Source organism: Dysidea avara, chromosome 9 (assembly GCF_963678975.1).
Source record: "Dysidea avara chromosome 9, odDysAvar1.4, whole genome shotgun sequence".
Taxonomy (NCBI): domain Eukaryota; kingdom Metazoa; phylum Porifera; class Demospongiae; order Dictyoceratida; family Dysideidae; genus Dysidea; species Dysidea avara.
Window position 1 is genome coordinate 14,897,875 of NC_089280.1, and position 23,897 is coordinate 14,921,771.

A 23,897-nucleotide genomic window follows, 5' to 3' on the forward strand; every position below is an offset into this window, starting at 1 on the left:
CGTAACATTGGTAGGCAATTATAGTGTCGGGTGGTAAATGCATTGTATTGTGTGGTTGTATGTACAGATATTAAAATTTATGAAGATGATACATATGTGTTTCTGTACTATGTATACTGTTATATTTATGCAGTCTTCTATATAGTCTGTTGTGTCCACCTTGATTTTAAATGTGCCCACATGCCTGCATGCTTGGCTTTCTCTGGCCTGGTGATAAATAGTATAACAGCTATAGCTATAGGCTATGCATATGTACATACCTAAAATATGCAGATTTGAAAGAAGCATCTAAAATCTGTGAATAGGCACCAGTGTATTATGCTGGAAAAATATTGAGCATAGTAGGTAACTGAAAGCATCAAGCATAACGATAACATAATAGGAAGAATATCTATATTTGCAAAAAAAAATTCTGTGATAATTATGTACAAATAGTGACAGTTAGGAATGAGAAGGTAGATATATATATATATACCAGCTATATATGTTTCAAATTTTTCACAAACAGTATACAATACCTTTTAGTTGTTGTTAAGAGCGTGTTACTAAGGTTCTTGTATTCATCACCAAATAAGTTACAACATATGCAGATGTACCAAACCAAAGCCATTGTCTCTAAAAACTCTATCATACTTGTAGGAAAGATAAATGTAAAAATCTCCACGACGCTGGCAATAATTTAGCCAGAATTGCGACTTGGGTGTATAAACAGTGTAAAAGGACAATTCCTACTTTTACAGTATAAATTAGCTACACACCATGAAGTACACTAGACACATAGATAATGATATTACCTGTCGGTAGTCCTATAAAAATAATGGCAATATATAGCATACTAAAATTGGAGAAACTAACTTCAAAAATGTACAGGCCTCTACGTCGGGCAATTTATTGTAACCCATTTATGTTCTTTAAGGTTGATACAGACAAGTAACCACTTTGGTCACAATCTAATATCATGTATTTGGTTAGCCCAAATTCCACTTTTAGTGTGCTTGTGTGCTATAACTCAGTGCTCAAGAAACATATTAGCCTGAAACTTTTTCAGGTTAAAAATATTAACCTGAAACTTTTTCCATCCACTATGTTTAACTTTTTCAGGTTAAACATATTAACCTGAAACTTTTTCCATCCACTAAGCTATGTTGATGCTCACTTTTTGACTAAAATAGCCTTTTCCACTCAAAAGTTATGAGTGATCAATGTTGATAAATCGGAATTGTGCGAAAGACCCATTTTCACAAATCCGGTCACATATTGTGCACGATTCGTAGCCTGGTAAGGTAGATGTATGTTCAATTAGAGTAGTTGAACGTAATCTTCCGTTCTTCCTCTCTCATAATGGCGAATCTTCCTGTTAGGATGCCTGATTGGAGTGATCATAGCTCGTTAAATTGCCACACCCATTACGACTGTTCCTTCTCCCTTGCAGTGGTATTGCTGGTAATCCTCCTTTTTAAGTCTATCTGTAGTCACTGATCTGTTTGTATTTGTTTCACAGTCGTCAAATACTTCATCCAGTGCACAGTGATGTGAGCCTCAGGACGTCCATCCTTGTAGTGTACAGCACAGCAGGGCGAAGAGTGTGTATTCCCGGCGAGTCATCCTGTCAAGTAGCCCGATCATAGCTCGTAGACTGCCTCGATTTTCCGTTTCTAGTTATGTCATCCACAAGGGGAGATAAACGTTTGGTGTAAGCTGGGATGGGGAAGACTGGTAACACGATAAAGGTCTCCAGAATGTTTTGGACACTTTCGTGTATTCATCCGGTAGCTACGGTGTTTTAAAGGATATTTCCCGTAGTTTATCGAATTGCCACCAATTCCGGATCAAAAGATTCACCTCAAATTTTAGATTTGAATTGTACCGATCCCTTTGGAATCCGACCAAGAATAACGGGGCAGTGCCAGAAAAGAATTAGAGGATTATTATTTAGATGATGATTCCTATATAATAATATATTGTCATTTGGCAATGTTGAAGCTCCAATCCCTATATGATAGTTTAGTGAAAACTTTGTAGACAACCTACGCCCTATAACAGCTGCTCTTTTTCTGATGGAATGTCTGTCTTGCGCTCCTATTGAAAAGCCATTTAATCATTATCTTCCCTGGTGACAATTCAGAACATTTAACTTCCCTGATGGATGTTTGTGCACAGTTTGGTTCAGAGATCTTGATCAAATCACTAATATGCAATGCACATAATTGAATTTTGACAAATTATTGGTGTTTAATGGGAAATTGAACATAATTTTTTGATTAGAATAAAAAATTATATTTATATTTTTCTGTAGAAACTTCAATTTATATATTTTCTGTAAAACTATATTTTCTGTGGAAACTCTATGTGACCCATGTTAATTATGTTCTGGCCCTCTGCTGAGTAGCTTATATTGAAAAATTCTAGTTCAGAGGTTCCCTTCAGTGCCTGACTGGTAAAGTAAAAACAACAAAAACAACACTGCTTATTATACTGCATAAAACTCTGGGCAAAAGTAACTGTGTTTACTTACAACTTAAAGGTGCACCAAATTCCAGTATAGTCTATAGTCACCTTAGTAGTGCACATACCATGCATGTAAAATGGAAGTTGTATATTACTTCAGCGACATCATCCTTTATTTACAACAAAGGTGCAGATAAGTCACCTGACCTATATTTGTTAACATGATGATTCCTAACAGCTCCCTACTTGCTTGTTTAAACTTTGTATACAATGTGTGGAGCTGTTTTCTAATAAATTTACTGAGTGAGATTGAACACTGATGTTGGAAACTTGAATCTAAATCTACTTGAGAAGTCAGCTATAATAAGATCGACAAAATATGGGAACATATTGTCTTGAGAGACCTTTAATAGGAAAAGTATTATTGCTGGCCTTACTAATGCCAAGTTAGTTATCAGGTATCATAAGTATGTATGAAGTGTAAAAGTATGTTTATACAGGATATCATATTTATCAGTTATAGGTATTCTTCTATGACTTTTTAAGATAGAGTTATGGGTCTTACCACTATTTTCCATTGTCAGTGGGTTGGGTGAATAAATAATTCACCTCATTAAGTTTTCAGCTAGTTTAATAATATTTCTCTATGAGACAAAGTACATGTAGATCTTATGTCACATACAGGGTCCAAACCTTAAAGCTTAAGAATTCAACTCTAATCGAATCTATTTACTGTATATCATTAATATGCATTAATTTTCTGATTCTATTATATATCCATGCACAACATTTTCACAGATAGGCACCAGACTATTATGCATTTAATTTTGCCTATGCAGTACTCAAAAAATTTACTCAAAATTACGCTCAAAATTTTTGCCACAATTTCCATGTTTATTTCAATAGATCATGATAAACTTTGTCTTATGAACAACCGGTTAAATGTAAAAAGTACTCGTGCATTAAGAATTTGGTTACATTGTAAACTATAATAACAGTTATGTCAAAGGACTACTTAATGCCATATCAGTGACATCAATCGTTTTGTTGTTGTAAGTCAACCTTTTTCTGCGGCATACATTTTTGCTTACAAGAATCAAGATTAGAAAGCAAAGAAAATTGTTACCTCCAGGAAAGGGCAAGCTTCAAAGGTTTGAAATAGTATGTGTTTGACACACATTTTAAGTATTTACAATGTAACCTCTATGATATAAAAATAGGCATTGCACATTAACCTCATTACAAAGAGTTTCGTGACAGTATTATCTTGATATAAATTCATATAGCTAATATCAAATATGAAGGGTTTCATTGCAGTCATTTTGATATTATAACCATAGGAGTCGTCAAGTTCTGAGGATGAATTCCTTCTTATTTCAACTTCTACAAAAGGAAAAGAAAGGCAGCTATCGGTAAGCTCATCGAAAATTTCAATGATAAAAATATTAAATTTGATTGTCTCACATTTTTAATGCATCATGTTATGCATCATACACTTCAAGGATTTGTCTGCTCCACAGAATTATCGCCTAATTACCTGCTTAAACATCATTTACAAATTGTGGACGGTTGGTTAACTGCTTTAATGTTTGATCATTGTGAAGTATATCAACTAACCTATCCAGCCCAAAAGGGGTACTCCAGAGGTCAATATGGTTGTGTGGACCACCTCTTAATTACAAATAGTATGTGGTACCTGGTATGCAGTAAGTATTGCTCTTTGTCTGTAGCATGACTGGATTACTATAAGGCATATATATGACTCAATACCACACAATTAGCTTTTGGAGTACCTCAGGCTTTTCCATTTTCTACCTGTTTTGACTACTTGTATTGAACGTTTGATGCCATTGTGGCACTAGGGAACCTTTTTCCTTTGTTTGCCAGTTAGAGAACCCTTGAAGTTAGCTGATGTATTGGTAAAGTGTGGAATCTACCAAGGAGATACACTGTTATTCTGTTTGTATCTGAATCCCCTAAGCTGGATAAGTTGAAGGGCTATAAGATTTCACTATCAGGAAATTTAACTCACTTTATATGGAAAACCTTAAACTTTTTCCCAGAATGATCATGGATTACAGAAAATGGTGGATTTGGTGAAAATATTATTTAATGTTAGAATGTTTTTTTTTGGCATAAGCAAGTGTACCAAATTAACTGTGAAGAGAGAAAAGTCAGCCATGTATTAACAATTGGTGATGAGATTGGTGAATTGGCCTATGATGAAACCTACCGCTATTTATTCTTTCCTGAGTCCGCTGGTGATGATCATGCAAAATGTAAGGAGGCAATATCTGCAGAACTGTTGAGGAGTTACAGAGTGATGTGGAAGTCATTGCTTCATGATATGGTGCAGGCCACTAATGGTTATGGGGTTCCTCTTTCTTATGGTTTTGGGATTGTTGAATTGGACTAAAGCTGAACTCTCTCATTTTGATGTGATTACTTGTAGAGTTATGACCTCTTTGAATAGCCATCATCCTTGCTCTGCATTGAGCGTTTGTATCTACGTCACCATATGGGAGGTCATGGACTGGTAAATATTGAGAATATGCACAAGAGACGATTACTGATGCTCTCTCGCAATCTTCAAACATCTTGTGACCCTTTGGTTAGGGAGTATTTTGATTTAATTTTCCAATTGCCATTCTCTAAGTGCTTATTATCAAAAGCGAACAAGTTTGCTACTGACTTGGAATTAAATAACACCTCTCGTTTCACTTCTGGACAGTTAAAGAATACATTCTGCTCTGCCCAGTGGCAGAAGATTCATACCACATTGTGCGAGTAGCCTCTTCATGGCAAATTTTTCAATCATATAAGATCAGATAACATTAATGCTAGTCAGAGTTTGCTTTGGTTGAAGCACTCCCTGCGTAGTGATTCTGAAAGTTCCATTTTTGCTGTACAGGACCAAGTGATATTTACTAAAGTGTATCAGGCTAAAATTATAAGATCTCCTGTTCCATCATTGCTGTGCAGGCTCTTTGTTGGACATGATGAAACTATTCAGCATGTTCTAGCTGGATGTGCTGTTCTAGCTTCAACTAGTTATATTGAGTGTCATAACATGATTGCTTGAGTAGTGCACTGGCACTTATGCAAATCTTTTAAGATTCCATTGCCATCTGACACTTGGTTTTCACACAAGCCTTTGCCTGTTATAGAAAATGATGATGTTGCCAAGATATTATGGGATTTTGGATTATTTACCAACATTAGAATATAAATAACAGACCAGATATAGTTGTTTTTATTAAACAGTGCCACCATATAATGTTTGTAGAGATTTCATGCCCAGCTGACATTAATGTATTTGGGAAAGATGAGAAGGTTTCAAAATATCAGCCAATAGCTAGAGAAGTTTCAACTTGTTATAATCAGCCAGTTGAAGTCATTCCAATTGTTTTTGGGCTCTCTGGTGTTGTGTCTTGTCATCAGAAAAATTATCTGAAGAAGTTACCTTGTTACAGCAATAGCCTGTTTCAGCTGCTTCAACAAACAGCTTTGCTTGGAACTATTTCAATTTTGAGAGAAATTAATTTTAAGTTTGGTGCTAATTTAGTATTTTTGCTTGTACACCATTACATTTCTCTACAAATGTATATGTGTAATTATTTTAATGAAATCCAGTACTAGTATAGTAGTAGTAGTATTAGTAGTAGTAGTAGCAATAGTAGTAGTAGTAGTAGTAGCAGTCTGTCCAGCACTGGCACCTACTGTTTATTTATATCGCCACAATTTAGTAGCACAGGTCCTGCACTGGCATTTATCACTGGTGAACTCTTTACCAATGTCGTCTAGATCATGGTATACGCACAAGCCCATGCCCATATTGGAAAACTCGCTAGCAAAACTACTCTGGGATTTTGGCCTTGTGACTGAGTCATCACCTTTCAAATCGTCCAGATTTGGTGTGATATGATTATAGTCATTCTGTTAGACAGTGTTTTGAAGTATCCTGTCCAGCAGATGTGATTGTGGTGACCAAAGAGACTAAAAATGTTAAAAAATACCAGACCTCTAGAAAGTGACCTTCATCAGCTTCACCCACACATGTCCATTGAGGTTATACCAATTGTTATTGGCCACACTGGTGTGGTATCTCTACATAGTAAACAGTTGTTTAACAAGATCCCTGGTTTTTGTGACTAGTTAGCATCTATTCGTATTCTGCGAAAACTACATCTTTAAAAATTGTGTATCTTATGTTGTACATGATGCACTCTTATATTTCTGTACTCCTGTACATGTGAATTTAATCAATTAATGAGTTGGTAGTAGTAGTAGTAGCAGTAGTACAAAACTTGTTCTACAGAAAGTTGGCTGTCTTAGCTCAACATCTTTCAGCATCACTAGTACAACTGTGTTCCCAGTTGGACAGATTGCTGCCGCCAAGAATCTCTGTTTTATCAAGAGTAGATGTTTACTGCTCTTCACTGGATGTCTCATCTAACTGGTTGTCATGTACTCCTTGTGAGATAAAAGAAACCTTATGCGACAAACAACTTTGGCTGCAAATCCATTACATGGTAAGTTTTTCTCATTATTACAGCGTAATGCACTTAATCAGAAGAGAAGTGTTTGCTGGTTGAAACAACATCTTCACTCTGAATCTGAGTCAACAAGTGCTGGCTATACAGGATCAGGTGGTGGCTACTAGAGTATACGAGAAGAAAATTATGAATAAGAATGTCTCCTGTTTTATGCCGAGTATATGGACAAGCCAAAGAAACTATTTACACTTGCTATCAGCTTGTCCTATTCAGGTAGGTACTACCTATGTTCATCGCCACAATCTGGTGGCTTGTGCTGTGCACTGGTACCTCTGTAAGCATTATTCACTGCCTTTGAATTCTAAATCATGACTCTCTCACAACCCCCTCCAGTTTGTGAGAGCAACACAACAAAATACTATTGGATTTCCACCTACAAACCAGCTCCCATCGTGTCAGCAATTGCCCAGACATTGTTCTGTTTGCCTATTCTCAGAAGATTTACTTTTAAAGATCTCGTGTCCTGGGGATATCAATGTTTCATCTAAAGAGGAAGAGAAAGTTGCAAGTATTTACCCTTGGCCAGGGATTTCCATCTAATGTATCACATGGTGATTGAAGTAATACCTATTGTTTTTGGACATGCTGGAGTAGTGTCTACCAATTGCATGGAGTACTTGACGAAGATCCCAGGTTATTGTGAGAGTCTTTTTACAAGTTTACAAAAGGCTACTATCCTTGGAACAATTCACAATTTACGATCAATACAAATGAACTGAGTTTTATCTGATGTAGTCTTACATGATATAACTCTTACTTACTGTATATGCCCTCTACTGTATGTACATGTGATTCAATGATTGGTAGTAGTAGTATATAGTAGTAGTAGAAAAACAATTGTTTCAAAACTACAACTATTTCAGTTGGAATTGTTTCAAAACAATGTTTGACTTACTTGAAGAAACTCCCAGAGTTTTCAATGACACTTTTTGGCCATCTGCAGAAAGCAGCACTGATAGGAAATGTTCGTCTTCTTCAGTCAATTAAATTTAATGTATGAACTGTTTGTCTTATGTTTTATACATGCTCTCAGTTCCTTTCTGTACAAATGTGTGTACATGCAAATTCTTAATGAAAAGTAGTAGTAGTAGTAGTATCATATCCAGCTGACATCAATGTGTCATCCAAGGAGAGTGAAAAGATTCACAAATATCAACCGCTTGCAAGAGATTTTTATTCTATGCATCAAATGTCTGTCCATGTAATTTCTGTTGTAATTGGCGACACAGGAGTGATGTCAACACAGTGTAGACAATTTCTGCAGTCTATCTCAGAGTTTTCTTTTAAGTTTGTTGTGCAATGTATTTTTTGTGAACCTTGCCCACACCTTCATCATCCCTACCATTGTACTGTTGATAAATGAAAAGTGTAGAATTAAATTGGTTCGCAGAATTATCTGATCAATTTAAGACAGTAAAGTGTCACATGAAACATGTGTGTTTGCAATAAATCTTGGCATGTAGTTAGCTTCAGCGAGTATCATAGCAGATTCTGTCTAATCGCACAACATTTAAATCATGTCTGCTCTTTTAACAGTCACATTGTATACTTAATTGTGCTTCTTATACATTACCTATACAAAATTAAATTACTACGGTGTAAATGAAATTTTAATCAGAACTACATACGCATGTGGTATGCATGCCATCAACGGCATCTATTAAATACACAGAATAATGTGGTTAGTTGGAAATTTCATTTTCAACTAAATCCCTAATTAGTACAAGATTAATAATGTTGATGCAATAATTGGAATATGACATGCACAACTAGTGATGTTTATTAACATGCATATTGTTTTACAGTATTATTAAAGGATTCAAACAGCATTTCAGATAATTTTTTGCCACAACCACCTATCACAAGAAGGCGTCTGGTATCATTGCCATCTGCTGAAAAGGTAGACATGTAATGTGTACAGAGCACAGCAAATACGTATCTTACACACAAGTAAGGCATACCAAAAGATAATACTTAAAATCATATTGTGATTGTGTGCAAATTTCTACATAACATTATATTAATTTATAGATTAATAATGATGATACCAATGACGCAAATGATACAGAAGTAAGTAACCGCTAGGAATTACCTACATATTTATCACAAGTTTCTCCTCTTTAGCCTATTGTAATAGATGATGGCTCAGATGATGTGGACAATGTTGCTAGCAGCAGTTCCATTGTGATTGTATGTGATGAAGTTTGATGGGCACAGATTTTTACTAGGGCTGAAGTAATTATGATCATGATTCTTTGCATTATTCTATTCAGAATTTTCTGGAAAAAGCTTTCAATGTGGTCCAAAATTATGCATAATTAATCCAACAAATTGAAATATATATGTGGAATTGACTTTTTAAACTTCTATATACTAGTTAGACATCACGAACCACTGGTAAATAGCCAAACAAGTTTAGCAAAACTTATTTTCTGTCAAAAGTAAAGTCCATATTTGTTTACTGTACACAGAATACTGGTTTCCTGACCTCCTGAGGTTGTAAGCTGGTTCACATACACAACTAATGGCAGAATGTAACTATAACTAGCTATAAATATTTCTATTTGCTGACGAAATGTGCATACATTTGGTGCTTTAATCCACTGTCACGATCAAATCCATAAGGAACCAGACTATATGTACAATGCGCACATCATGGACTCACCTTTGTTCTCCTTTGTGTTCCATTTCTTTTCACCAACAGTGTGTAAGATTGATCAGTGGTAAACCATGCATGTATAGCTTTAATATAATTTATGCGAATTGTTTTCCTGCAATTCTTTAAATCATTCACTGCATTCTTCATTATAAAGTGATATTTATTTTTGTTAGTTCATTGAATTACTATTAATGTGTGGATTCTTTGTAGAATGGTAGCATTGATGACACCCTAGAGGAGTGGCATCGGCTGAGATCACAAGATATAGAATCTGAGGAGACTCTCCAAGTTGACCAACAAAAAGATCTACTAAAATCCAAGGAGTCAAAAAAAGCTAAGGTGGAAATAATGATGTTTTTCCATTAATAAATCAGTGTTATCATGTTTTAGAGAATAGAAGAAATGAGAAGAAAACTTGAGCTCAAATTTTCTGAAAGGGGTGGTGAAATTTTGATAAAGTTTAGACTACCAGATGGCAGTGTGTTAAAGCAGGGTTTACTGACAGAAGACAACCCTATAGTACATATAATATAGAATGATGTTTATGTGAATTAGGACTTCACCTTGGGGATAATAGGAATGCTTTACATGGGAGTTAAATTTTTGGTACAGCAAACCCTATCAGATTTTTGTTTCTTTTTGTCTGTTAATTAAAATAACGCTTCTATTACAGCAATTTAGTGTATATATGAATTGGCTTCAGTTATCAAAATAATTCACATTTATTACTGGAGGTTTGGATAACTGAGGATCCACTGTATTAAGCAAAATGCAAATTCATACTCTGTTTTAACAAAAAAATTTGTTGAGAAGCTTGACAGATCATGTATAGAGAGTTTCTATTCTGTTAACTAGTTCTGGGCAGTATAGAGTAACTGGCTGCTATATTAGGGTATTCAATCACTTTATCAGAGTATAGGGCTTTTAAATGGATAATTAAACTGTAGATGTATTGTTTAATGGCACAATGTGATGTGAACTTGAACAAATTACAGGATAAAAATAGCATTCGTTTGTCTTTATTGTTCCCTTAGTAAACTCAAGGTTCAACATGATACTAGGTTGCTACCATGCAATTATTTCAGGGGTAAAAGTCTCCCATAATAATATCAATACATTGGTCTCGGTTACATTACATGGCATGTTATTCCTTTAGGTTTTGTACGAGTATATATTTTTAAAAGCAATGACAAATGCTGAAGGCTTCAAGATTTTATCAATCAAACCTAAGTGTGAGATATCTTATGATCTAGATGAGTCTTTAAGAGATCTCTGCATTGCTTCATCTATGCTTGTTGTAGAAGTTGATGAAAGTGCTGCAGATCCTCTATCATATCTACACAATTCAAAAGTAATCATATGCTCTATCAGCACAGTTTGTATGTGTTTTTGGCTGGGGTGTTCTCTTAGAATTAATAACCAAATATTTAATGCGGTAACAGTTCATTCAATTTTTTTTTTTGATTTTAGGACAACACAAATCTATGTCGAATTTGCACATACAAACGAAGAGAGTGTGTTATGGTGCCCTGTGATCACACAGGAATCTTCAGAATGTGTGCGGATAGGATTAGCGCCTCAACTCACTGCTTCCCATTTTGCAGGCAACAGATAACTGCTATTCATCGAATCTACCAGTAGCAAACAGGTGGATTCGATAAATAGCTCAGCAACATTAATAGTAGATATTTATGTACATTAACAGTAGGTATTTATGTACATTATGACAATGTTATGCAATGCAGCAAGTGTCATTTTAACTTTTATGTGATTATAGTGATTCATGTTTATGTATAATGCTTTGCTTAATGCACAGATAAGGTCACAAAACAAGTGACAACATCATACAGTACTGCATTTTAGGGTAATAATTGTCACCTGACCAAAATCAGCCTAACAGTATCTATACATGGCATAGCAATAATCACAAAACATGACAGGCTTTTACACTAAAAAAGATTGGCCACTCAGCAGTTATAAGAAAAGCGCACAGGTCAAGAGGCTACCATGAATGACACTACAGATGTGAGGAAGATGATGGATGTGAAGCTATCAGAGTATCAGAAAGGTTACCTATTTGCCAAAAGTCAATAGTTACTTTCTGGTAAGTGGTACACTGTTACATTGTTAATCGATTCAATCAACAATGACAGCATGATAACCTTGAAATGCAGTCTACTGGATGGAATTCTGACATGAGCACTACAAAAGCATCATTTAACTAATGGATGTGTTAGCAGTGGCTCCAGTATGGGCAAGAAACACCTCTGAATGCCCAAAGAAAGCTTGTGCTGGCAATGGGGGTATTGTCATGATTGATTACCCATGCAGTCAAATGCTCACTGTTGACTGTTACAGAAGTGGAACACAAGCTACTGTGTTCATTGCTGTGGTCTTTCAACTATTGTAATCCAATGTGAGGGAGTTTTTTTGTTTCCTGTCTGATAATTGGGACCTTCCTGTAATCTACTTCATTGTTACTGTTTTATCACATGTGCTCATCCCATTGGTTCCTTTGAAGGAGTAGGAGGTTTCCTTATACATTAACACTTCTACTGTCTAGTGGTCACCCACCAATTAATAATATGAATTTCTTGTTACCACCAGGCTAGAGTATCTATGCTCCACATTATTTCCGAGCTGTTAAAATAGCTGACAACTAGCCCACTTTTTTTTTAGGCACTGCAGGTAGTTTGTGTTATTTCATTATCATCTACCTGCATTCTTTTGTTTATTTTACTTGTCTGTCATTGCTACATAAACTTCTGGGTTTGCAAAATTGCCTACTTTTTACAGAACGCAAATGCATGTCTTTCTGCAGTTAAAAACTTCATCCACAGTATGGGAACTGCTGGTATTCAGGGTTAGGAACGTACGCCTTGTGGCTGAGCTGAAATTAATTTTAGAGTATTGAAAACAGTAAATATTGTTCCTTATTTTATCAATTGAGCTACTTTCCTTGCTGCTCTTATGAAGCTGATAATTCTTCATGATTTCTCTTCTTGTCTGAATTATCTTGTATGCATGTTTATGATATTGTAGCTGTATATTACCCTCTTTGATTTCTAGAGTGTTCAGTAGTAATGTTATTGTTCAATTAGTTGCACTGTACAGGTAACTACAGACCCACAATGATTTAGAAAGGGAGCACATTGGATTATGGGCAAAAATGAGGACAGCTGTTTAATTATGTCTGCGTGTGCGTGCATGCAATACGTCTGGGTTCACACAGAGTTCTTTATCTACATAGTGCAGCATTCAAGGGAGATGTGTACAGTCTTAATGCATTAGAGTTCTACAGGAGGCAGTACACTTCAATAATCGAAAACACTGATCAATTATTTGGCAGTTTTAATCTTATCAGCAAAACCTCTGTAAGTTGCACAACCCTTGAAATCCACATACCATGGAAATTGCTTTCTTTCAGCATGAAGTGACTTACAAGATATAAAATTGCTGCCAATTTCAATACGGGAAATCCCATTCAAATTTTCCTGTTGGGTGAACCCTTAGATGGAGTTGTACACATTACATACATACTATAACTGTATCACCCTTTGTGGACAAGAAGGAACACAAATGTTAGCACCTGGTCATGATATAAAAAAGCCTATTTTACAGAGACAGAATATGGGAGACTGTGTCAGTACATATGACTCAATTTAGAAAATCAGTCATAATTTCATGCGTGAAATAATCAGATTTCACTGTGTGTTATGGTTAAGACAGTTTGGTACTTGTTAGATTATGTAATTCATTGTATTTCAAGGTCCTAACTACTGATTGTTAACATTGTATACAAGGCTGTAATAAATAGTTTGAAATACCATATTTTGGTCACAAATACTGCAGGTGTCAAATGCAACATTGTAAGACAATACTCTGTATAGATGTAAAGAGTCTGTACATCAATAATTTACAAAATTCATACGGTAATCTGTTGAGTTTTGGGCTATTAAACTATTCAAAGTCTCTCAGCGGCAGGGGCTGCGTCGTACACTCTGCTTCTGCTAATAAATAGTGCTATTGGTAGGCTTGAGTACATAATGCTTTATAAATTACCTATTATTCTTTCTGGCAATTCTTTTTTTATTCACCTATTATTCCCAAAGATTCCTGGAGTAATTCCTGGAATTGTAAAAGTCAAATGGATATTCTTCTGCAGCTGAATATAGATACTCTAATAGAGCAGTCACAACTAAACTTGTTAATGTCAAATCACTCTATTTTGTGTAGCACATTGTCGTATATGCCCAGTTATAACACACGTATAAGGAGAATAAGTCTCTTATCTCAACTACACAACAATGAAAATACATGGTAAAAGATTCTATATACTAAAAAAAATATCACTCTGAATATCATGCATACAAGATAAAAAAAAATTTGCTATACCATTTTATCTAATAGTGCCAGATCAAGAGGCCTCAAACTACATCACAACCCCTCTAGCACTAAAAAGCATGTAACATTACTTATATTTTGTCAGGATCTACCCACATCTATGGAACATTAACTGACACTAATCTATCTGTTATCTCCATTAGGAATAGAGCTCATTTCTGGGATCATTTCACTCGTACCTTTGACCCCCGGACCCACACAAACTACACTATCTCTGTCCATGTAGCCATTGAGTTACCAAACAATTCTCTGTTAACATACCAAAGTAACACAGTATCGTTGATCACAAGGCTTTTTTCTCGCTCACTTTTATAATTTCTTCAGGCTGTGGGTAAAAGCCCACATTGTATGCTATAATTATGTTAATTTTAAACTGCATGCTATTCAGTATTTGAATCAGTACACAAAAAGATCACACAGGTCTAAACACTTGAATGTCAAACACCAATGGACTTTTTGGCACATGAAAGGACACAGTTATAGTGTAGTAGCACAACTCAAAAATGTGCACTTTTCATTAAACCATGAAGCATTCCACATAAAACTATAGGAGACATGTCTGTTTGACATACATAGTGCCATTGCAGATTTAACCTTTAGTGACCTTTATGGTCAATTTTGAAATGAAAAGTGGTCATTTCTGTCTTCAACGTCTTAGAAGCATTAATATTGTCCCAGATCCCATTCTGGGGATTCCATTCAATCCCCAGTCTCCCAACCCCTACGTGTCTCAGTCTTATGTCGACATGACTTTTTATGTGGACACGACATGACTTTTCATGTCGACATGTCTCAGTCTTATGTCGACATGACTTTTCATGTCGACATGTCTTAGTCTTATGTCGACATGACTTTGTCGACACGACATGACTTTTCATGTCGACATGTCTCAGTCTTATGTCAACATGACTTTATGTTGACACATGACTTCTCATGTCAACATGTCTCAGTCTTATCTCGACATGACTTTTTATGTCAACATGTCTCAGTCTTCCGTCAACATGATTTTTATGTCGACATTACTTCTCGTATCAACATGCATGATTTCTCATATCGACATGACTTCTATCACTTCACATGTCGACGTCATTGTCATGTCGACATGGCGTGTCATGTGTCAACATGACTGTCATGTTGACATGCATGACTTCTCACGTTGACAAACATGTGTCCACACCATTAGTAAACATTAAACCCGCAAAATTTAAAATTTTATGGTAGCAATCGACAGTCGCAGTTTTTTTTATCAACCTTTGGTACTAACGGGCAGTTGATCCTAAAATAAAAGGACAATCCCTCCGTCTTCCTTCTTCACATAACGATGTACAAAAGGCCATAACTTGGCCGTACTTTGTTGTATTGACTTTTGCTTAGTGTCATGTTACTCCTCACGTGATGGCGATTCAGTTGATATATAGATATCACGTGATAATGTCACTGTCGAACGAGCACAATGACGATACGAACGTAGAAGGACACAAAATGATTCAGCACGTCGTAGTGGGTGAGTTCCTTGTTTGTATGTTGAAAGTTTATAGACAGGCAGATAGCTTACTCGTTGCCAATGAATAAAATCTGTTTTTCGAAGCGATAAGATGAACGCTTCATGAAATATGCTTGTTTGCAACCGCCTATGTAAATTGGAAAAGGTATTGTGCGTTTTCAATTGATTAATACAGTTCGTCTGCTCTGTATTAGCCTCCTGACATACCGCTATTACCATAATTTCTATACATGAATGTGATGATGCCTTTACTATGCACACAAAATTGACTAACAAAATGGATATAATATAAATAAACTTATACATCATGTATAAATTCCATATAATTGGGTAACTAACCAGGTGCTAAATCTTTACCAAAATGCTTGCCAATTGTTTCCTAGACACCCCAACGTTCAAATGTGAACAATCCACACTTTTGTAAAAAAAGATCATGTTCCTCTTCTCAACAACAAACTACGTATATAGCAAAAAAAAATAAAAAGACAACTGTTCAACTTGAGTTGTTTCATGGAGAAATCTCAAGAGTGCAGGTCAGTAGGTTGGTATATAAATAACCACACAAAAAAAAACCGCCAAGCTGTGAAAAAATAGTGCGGCCTTAAAAAGCCTGGGTGAAAAGTTGTGTAATCAAAGGTGGCGGCCAAGAAATGGCTGCAATGATGTTAATGCTAATAAATTTTAACAATGCACACAGCCATTATTAAAATTTTTTAGCATTAACATTATACAGCCATTTCTTGGCCGCCACCTTTGATTTCACAACTTTTTTTTAACCCAGGCTTTTTAAGGCCGCACCTTCATGTCGACACGACATGACTTTTCATGTTGACATGACTTTTTATGGTAACACGACATGACTTTTCATGATGACATGTCTTGGTTTTATGTCAACACGACATGACTTTTCATGTCCACATGTCTCAGTGTTATGTCGACATGAGTTATCGTGTCAACATGCATGATTTCTCATATCGACATGACTTCTATCACTTCACATGCAGACTTGACGAGCATGACTTCTCACGTTGACAAACATGTGCCCACACCATACATAAACATTGCATCAGTAAACATTAAATCCTCAAAATTTATAATTTTATGGCAGTCGCAGTTTTATTATCAACCTTTGGTACTAACGGGCAGTTTAATCTTTCAAAGTGAAGCGAGTATCTCTGGCTTGAATGGACGCAACAAAGTATGGGACCATTCAAACCAGAATTTAAAGGTGAGTAAAATGGTGTTTGACGCTTTTAGACAGTTCTAACAGTATTTGTGTTACAGAGTTTAGCTTTACAAGGCATGCATGCGATCCAGTTTACTGGATTATGTATTTTCAGAGCTTGCGTTTTATAAAACAGCTGCTGGTTTAAGGGTTACAGTATTCATCCTGTTTTGTTTGAGATAAATACTCACAAGCAAAATGAATGCCACGCCCTTTAAATAGAGTTTTTTAATCTCTTGTAGTATTTTAAGATGATGCTGCATTTGAATAGTACAACTTCAAAAAACATTTGCCTGCATTGACTTTGCAATCTTTTTGTTCCAGATAAATCTGGATTTCATTACATTAAAATGATGTAATAAAATGCCACACCTTATTAAACCCGTCTATATAGATAGATCTGTATCATCAACATTTGTTTTCAAATATTTAAGTCTAGAAATAGATTCAGAAAATGACATTATTGCTTTGAATAATTTCTAACCAGTACATGTGATTAGTCAACCTTAACAAATTAAGGTTGTCAAAACTAAGGTTAAGCTTAGTTCATAAATAACTTTTAGCCTATATGCAAATGTACATACAGAGTACACTTTTTCTAATCTTCCTCTCCTTGGCACAAAATATATTACTATACATGTATTTAATGTTGATGCACACTTACTATGCACATTCACAGATTAAATTACTAGATCACTTTCAGAAAAATTTTAATGTACCTGTATGATACCCATCTTTATACATAATGCTGGTAGTATATAGGTTACAGGCCATATGTTTGGTTTACTAGTCTACTGATGTAAAGTGCTCTTTAATAATCAAACTACGCCATTAAAAATATCCAGCATTTTAAAACATACCCGTGATTTAACACCCCTGTAGTGCACTTTTTACACACTCCCAACCTGAATATCTTAAGAAGACTCACTCATGTATGCAAGAAACCTTGGTGACTGACACAAATATTCCATGAACACCTTCTGTCCACCTAACAGAGTAAACATGATCCAAAAATAATACTAAAGTAATAGGAAACGTTTCTACTTAAAAAGTGAAATTTTCATCTCCAAATTGTAAGGCGAAATCCACAACGGAGGCCAAGAAATGGCTGTGATGGTAAAAATTTACACAGCAAAAAATAGTGTTCCATTACTAAACCCGGCTTTATTCAGTATTGGAACAACTATTTTAAAAACTTCCTATAATGAGACTAAACAAACCTCAAATTTATAAATGACTAATGTTATTCACTATTGGGGGCTGTAGTCTGTTTTTGTTTGAGTCAAGGCAGAATTTTTGGACTACTATTTCCAACACTTAAACATTGATGGAATGAATACAGTCAGTGTTTGTATATGAATTATGCTGTAATAACGGCAATTCGGGTGAATTTGGTGCCGCTTATTTATCAATGTAAGAGTATGATATTAGCTAGCTTGCAGTGTACGTATCATTGCCTGCCCTAAAGATTAGTCACTTCTTAAAACACATAAATGAAATACAAATTTATGAATGCATAAGAATTATGTTTCATTTAATCCCATGTACTTAAGACCTACATTTAGTAAACAAATCTTTGATCTTATAAATTGCAACATGAGGCATATCACTTAACTACTCACTCAAACAGTTGTTATTTTAGGTCTTGATTTATTCTAATACTCTTGTCACATCATCGACAGCTAAAAGTGGCTGAAGATGATTAGTTTACACATGGACACATGCTGCTTACGTTTAAGGCTCATCAAGTAAATGCACTGTATGTGTACGTAATCCTTAACAGGTTACTGAAGTGTAGGTGTCTTCTGCAGTATATACTTGGAGCAGCCACACACTATTATAGTGGCATTCAAATTGACTTTATTGTAGCAATGGGTGAGTCTACCATAAAAGTACAGTGCAGGGTAGGAATGATAGAAGCCTCAGAACCCTGAAACATTTAGATGGACACAAGCGACTTACATCACAGTAGTGTGTGTGTGTGTGTATTTGTGTGTGTGTGTGTGCGTGTGTGTGTGTGTGTGTGTGTGTGTGTGTGTGTGTGTGTGTGTGTGTGTGTGTGTGTGTGTGTGTGTGTGTTTGTGTGTGTGTGTGTGTGTGCATGTGCATGAATAGAATGTCAGTTTTTACACTATTCGAAACAAACTCTTATCAATGACTAATAGTAATTACTATAGTTAAAACATACTGCAATGTACGCACTTATTAGATAATAAAACTACATGTCGGTATCCTTATCATCATCACATAATGAAACACAAAGAAACAGAGTAAAGTTTGTAACTGTCAATTCATCAAGACGGCTTATTATGCAACATAAAGGTACATACGTACGTGTACATTCTACAAGTTGGATAACCAAATTCTAAGATATCCCCAGAGGAAGGCTTTACCATCTCTTACTGATTACTAAATGGAAACGCAAACTTTTGAAAAATTGCTTCCCCAATTTATCTTCAAATCCTTATTGTGAATAGTCCAAGTAAATATAACTGATGGCTGAAAGTGGGACCTTTTGTTTACCGTTTGTACACCAATCACTTGGCTATACACAGGATGTACTACCTCCTCACAAACACATATCAAGACTTATGGTAGTGAGGAGCGCGGCCAAGAAACTACAAAACACACGCCACAATTAATAAACGCGCACTGCTACTAATGAGTTATTTATGTGTAGGGACGGTTTCCCAATTTCAGACGTGAATTACGCAATCAATCCGATTAGAAATGTATTGTGAAGAGGGCGCCGTGATTGTAAATGAAGGATTATCTTGTCGCAACTGCGAAAACAAGACCATGTTCACTTTATTACGCTGATATCCCGACTTTCTTTAGCGTTATCGCCATTATTATTATTGTATATAACTACCTTTTGTGGAGTAATACTGGCACAGGAATAACTTTCTGACGAAACGGTGCTCATGCATAGTAAATCCAGACAGTTAGTGATTAACATATGTCACACAAGTTAATTGATACATCCAACAATGCAGTATATCACAAAATGTACTTTTAAAAATAAACCACTGTCCCATGTTGGTAAACAAATAAGAAATGATTATTGGCTTTGCTTCATCTGCCATTGTGTACTTGAAGGGACACCAATCGTAAGTACTGCCGAGAAGGGGATGGTGGTGGGGTGGGGGATGCTATTGCGGCAGTTTGCAAATTTTCTCCCGGACTAGATGGAACACCGTTGCCACCACCCCCACTGGCTGTCAAGTGCTGGACAGTTGAATAACAGTGGATGACAGAGGAATCCACCACTGTCGCCCCCTATTCCATTTTGTGTAACATACCTGGATTTAAGAATTACGATATGAAGTTACGACCAAATACAAAGTTAGTACAACCATATGTTGTGTATGCATGTATATTTTAATGTCCATGTATATTGTTTGTGCGTCTCGTGCTCATGTACAGTACGTGTGCGAGTGCAAAAAGTACACGTGCACATGCGTACCAGTTTGTGATTGATCTTTACAAAAAGTGTGGTCTGTTCACAAACAACCTGTGCTGCAAGTGGCAAACCATCAGTAATCCTAGCTAATGGGTGCCTTCCCCAATAAACCAATGCATGAATTTCACTGGACCTATCAAGAAAAACAAGTTAATTGTGTGGTCAATCTAAACCTAGGTAACAAGTTTGGCAAGCACTATAGAGCACATTAACCATGCATAACCATACTCATTGCACATCAATGTACCTGGAAAACCAGTACACTTTCCAGTCTTACGATCTAGATTCTGGAGGTTAGAGCCATTACTAGTAATTGATCTGTAAAATAACTAATAGTGGGACAAATGTCTGAAAATTCGAACATTTGTTCATTAAGGAGATATGTGACAAATGCATTTCACAAACATTCGTTAGCATGGTTACTATGGTACATAAGCATAGCAACATTTTTAGGAAATAAATTCAGTGGAATTTAGATTACCACACTACTGAGAATGCATCTATAAACGCATCTGTAAACGCATCTGTAAACGCATCTGTAAACCCTACGTAGTAATGCTTAAGTTGCTGTGCGGCCATAGCATAATGACATCTAAAGTCATGAATCTTTAATTTTGATAAAGCAAGCAAAATGTATGTGCCAAGATGCCCTATTTTCACAGGCCAGGTCATATTATGGTGCAATATTAAATACTTCTTATTTTTAGTTCAAGTGACCTAATTTAAGGTACTGAGAGCTGATAATGTACAATCATTAACTTTCATAAAAAAAACTATAAACAACACAATCAACCACAATAAATGGCTTCAACCTATAGCCTCAACTAATATACAAGAAAAGAGGCTATATTGATAGCATAATCCACAATCAGCTGGTAGGTTTTGGTGGCTCCTTTTCCTCCTGGAAATATGCAACACACATAGTTACATGACTCCAATTGTATGCGTGTCCGTGTGCTTGCATGTTCATGTTCACGTGTGCCCATGTGCATAGTATGTAAGTGTCTCTATGTGTGTGTAGTGTGTGTGTGTGTTCGCTATTTGGACTGCATGGGTGTATCCATTCACTGGAAGCTTCTGTCCACAGCTCGGAACAGTCCATGTACTTCTGATAAAAAGCAGGAGAAAAGAGTTCTATATAAACTTGTTCTTCTGAAACAATTTTTTTGCCCTTCTTTTCTAGCTGCTACCAGCCTGGCGGAGAACACGACGTTGTTGGCCCTGTCGCGAAATAGTCTTCCACATGTCAGTATCCAGGCTACGTACACAACATTATCCGGAAAAATATTTTGTAAAATTTTCAGTCCAAATGTGCCCCAAAAAAAAATTTCGCCGATGCGGACTGTATTAAAACGCGTATTTTGACATATTTCGCTTTATTTCTCACCCTTGTGTTACACCTAGCGTCACCTTTTACCAGTCAACTTATCCATGTTTGTACAGTCCATCTAGCACTGACGTTATCTAATCCTTGTTTGTTTATACGCGTATTTTCTTCGATCAAACCTGTAATCCCTACAATAACTTTTAAAGACACGATGTGGACACAAGCCCTAATGTCTGATAACCAAGTTGTACAAGCATGTGGAACCGTAAGTTACCTAGGGAAGGTATTTTAAGCAGAAATCTTTTAAACTCCAATTTAGTGCCACGCCTCATGCGTGCGTTGATAATTGGCAAATGTCTTATAAACAAGTGTGAAAGCATCAAGAACGTAGGTCACTAGAGAAGGTGTTACAAGCATAATTCTTGTTGCCACACCACACATGGTGTATTAAAATAACTTGTGTGTTCTGGTGGTGCTCAAACCAGCTTGTTACATAGCATTACCCACCCTATTAAACAGCAAGTAGTCACTTCCATTGTAGCTTTCGTCATGCATGTCATTTAATTAATACACATGTTACATAACAAAATATATCACATTAATTGTTCGTGACATTAACAATAAAATTCTGACAATAAAATGGGATAGTTATAGTCCCATCACAACTGTACGTACGCCTCATCCTGGAAATTCAGAAGATTGTAATCAACTGAGATATAATGCCAAGATCTTACCAGGCCTCATCGTCCATGTACACTTGACAATTGAGAACTAAAGATCACACATAACATTATATAATTCCTCTGTCTATATAAACTTACTCCCCCTAACCTTGATCTTTACGTATGTACCACTGCTAGTGAGAGAACCGCATGCTATGACCAAGTACCCTGTACCTGTAAAATTGACAGGGCATTAAATACAATACAGCTAAAAATCTGTCACTTTTTACACAAATGACAGATTTGGGGATCTGAAAATTCATCACTCTTGAGGTAATACAAAAATTTCTTAGTATACACACAGACTGACTTGAAGATTCACAACGTCCTTGATGGCTACTACAGTTCACGCACACTTGGTGTACAGTCCACGTACACTTGGTGTACCGTCCACGTATACTTGACAATTGAGAACTAAAGAACACACATAACACTATAAAATTCCTTTGTCTACTTACCCCCCAAACCTTGATCTTAGTTGCTAAGTTTAGAGCAGCTCTAGCCAAGTTATGTATGTAGCACTGCTAGTAAGAGAACCACAAGCTATGACCAAGTACCCTGTACCTGTAAAATCGACAGGCGGGCATTAAATACATTACAGCTAAAAATCTCACTTTTTACGTAAATGACAGATTTGGGGAACTGAAAATTCATCACAATCGAGGTAATACGTTTGAGGATTCACAAGTTGGCCCAGCAGTGACCTTACTACACAGTGTCCTGATTAGACAGGTTTCACTGTACTTAATGACCTGTATATATTCAATGTGAAAGAGTATTTTTTTTGTACAAGCATCATGTAGATTACCTTACTTCTTCCACCTAGTTCCGGGACTTCTAAATTGGTACTACAGTGACAATGAAAGCTGTTTGGTCTGTACGAGTACACCTTGTTGACAATCCATCCATGAGATATAATTTCAAGCGGGATAATCAACTTGGTACCATCACAGAAGTTTTCAGCTTGGCCTCAGTGAACTTGCACTAGTCAGTGCAGACGTCTGACAGTCTAAAAACCAATCGCATACACGCGGTTATATGGGGTGCCATTTGTCTCAAAACCCCAAAAATTGAGATCTAAACTAAATATCGTTGATATTTACTAAACATCGACGACATTTAGCTAAACATCGACGACATTTAGCTAAACATCGATGACATTTACTAAACATCGACGACTTTTGCTAAACATCGACGATATTTACTAAACATCGACGATATTTACTAAACATCGACGATATTTACTAAACATCGACGATATTTACTAAACATCGACGATATTTACTAAACATCGACGACATTTACTAAACATCGACGATATTTAATAATTCATCTGTTTTTGCGTTTTAATTTTCTGCGAATCCTTCAGTATAATAATATTATGGGTGCTTATACTTGTAACTACTAATTGCTGATTAGCTGCTTGTGACTGTAGATGAACCATCTGTGGTGCTATGCGTGACTCATTAGGCTTGTTTTCATTAGGATGCGTCCACGACCTTTAATGCGCGTTTATTAAGATCAATGTTACTGTCATCGGCGACGAGATGAACTGATCTCATCTGTGATAGGGTCCGCAATCCGAAAAA

General features: G+C 36.0%; 1 long non-coding RNA gene across 1 annotated transcript; it reads left to right on the forward strand.

The window, feature by feature from the left end:
• The first annotated feature begins 3,306 nt into the window (after nucleotides 1-3,306).
• Nucleotides 3,307-11,508, forward strand: LOC136266539 (uncharacterized). The gene is made up of 7 exons (XR_010706155.1): nucleotides 3,307-3,860; nucleotides 8,810-8,904; nucleotides 9,036-9,074; nucleotides 9,129-9,239; nucleotides 9,874-10,002; nucleotides 10,054-11,014; nucleotides 11,134-11,508. It is a non-coding gene; the product is annotated as an uncharacterized lncRNA (long non-coding RNA).
• Nucleotides 11,509-23,897: the final 12,389 nt, after the last annotated feature.